Here is a 1743-nt window from a genome sequence, read left to right as displayed (position 1 = left end):
ATTTAGGAAGTGCATATCACTTGAAAGTAGACTGATAAATTAAAGATGAGTACTATAAATCCTAAAGCAATAAAAATCCTCACTGAAAGAAAAAGACAAGGAATTATGACTAATAAACCAACAAAAGAGATAAAGTAGATTCAGATAAATATTTAGTTTATAATAAAGAAGGTGGAAAAAAAGGGAAAAGAAATATGAAAGATGAAACTAATAGAAAAAAAATAGGAAGAAGGAAACCTAATCATATTAATCAGATTTGATGTAAATACTCATAATATATCAAGTAAAAAGCAGAGGTTTTTTAGATTATAGAAAAAGGCAAGACATTATGTATGCTGCCTACAAGAAATGTACTTGAAATATCAAGTAACGGATAGGTTAGTAGTAAAAGAATAAAAACACACACCATGCTAACTCTGATCAAAAGAAATCTGGAGTGACTATTTTAAAATCAGACAAAGTTGATTTCAAAGAAAATAATCTTACCAGAGACAAAAGTGATTTCATAATGATAGAAGGTTTAATTTATCAAGTGGACATAATAATTTTAAATGCTTATGCACCTAATAACAGATCTTCAAAATACATGACACTAGAAAGTGATAGAACTCCAATAAATAGGCAAATCCACAATTTTAATTCATAGATTTTAATATATCTCTCTCAATACTTGATAGAAAAATAGAAATTTTGTAAAGAAGACTGAAAATTGCTAGGAAGTTAATTATCCCCTAAATGATCTATAGATTGAATAGACCCCAATCAAAATCCCCAGCGATCTTTATTTGCACATGGAGATAGACAAACTGATTGCAAAATGTATATGGAAATTTAAAGGACTTGGAGCCCTTTCTGCTATAGGCCCCAATGGCTGCTGTGAAAATGGGCAAGTTTATGAAACCCGGAAAAGTGGTGCTGGTTCTGGATGCTACTCCTGATGCAAAGCGGTCATTGTGAAGAACATTGATGACAGCACCTCAGACTGCCCCTACAGCCATGCTCTGGTGGCTGGAATTGACCGCTGTCCCTGAAAAGTGACAACTGCCATGGGCAAGAAGACAATTGCAAAGAGGTCAAAGATCAAATCTTTTGTAAAAGTTTATAACTACAATCACCGCATGCCCACAAGGTACTCTGTGGATATCCCCTTGGACAAACTGTCAGTTAACAAACATGTCTTCAGAGACCCTGCTCTGAAATGCAAGGCCTGATAGGAGGCCAAGGTCAAGTTTGAAGAGAGGTACAAGGCTGGCAAGAACAAAGGGTTTTCCCAGAAGCTGCAGTTTTAGTTCTTGTTTGTCATTAACAGTTAAAAAAAGAAAAAAGAAAAGGAAAGAAATTCAAAGGACTTAGAATAGCCAAAACTCCTTTGAAAAAGAGGAATCAAATTGGAGGACTTACCCTACCTGATTTCAAGACTTAATATAAAGCTGCATAGTCAAGACAGGGCAGTGATGGTTTCCCAAGTGTATACATATGTCATAACTAATAAATTATATACTGTAAATATGTGCAATTTATTGCATGTCAATTATACCTCAATAAAGCTGTTATAAATGAAAAATAACAGCAAAACAAAACAAAACAAAACAAAACAAAACAAAAAAAGCACTAAGCTTTCTTTAAATTCCAGAAGAGGAAAATATTTTTCTTAACGTGATTTTTGAGGGGGAAATACGTACATTTTTGTTTCTCCTAGTGGAATTAAAATATTTCTTACCTTGATTTTTATAGCAAACTGGT

At 33.2% G+C, this 1743-nt stretch overlaps 1 pseudogene; it reads left to right on the top strand.

Moving 5' to 3' along the window:
- Window positions 1–882: 882 nt before the first annotated feature.
- On the top strand, window positions 883–1289 carry LOC109447503 (large ribosomal subunit protein eL27 pseudogene; annotated as a pseudogene).
- The last annotated feature ends 454 nt before the right edge of the window (window positions 1290–1743 follow it).

Source organism: Rhinolophus sinicus, chromosome 17, assembly GCF_057876585.1.
Source record: "Rhinolophus sinicus isolate RSI-liver-muscle chromosome 17, RSI-T2T, whole genome shotgun sequence".
Classification (NCBI taxonomy): domain Eukaryota; kingdom Metazoa; phylum Chordata; class Mammalia; order Chiroptera; family Rhinolophidae; genus Rhinolophus; species Rhinolophus sinicus.
Note: the sequence above shows the minus strand (reverse complement) of the source record. Positions and strands in the feature narration are given on the sequence as shown.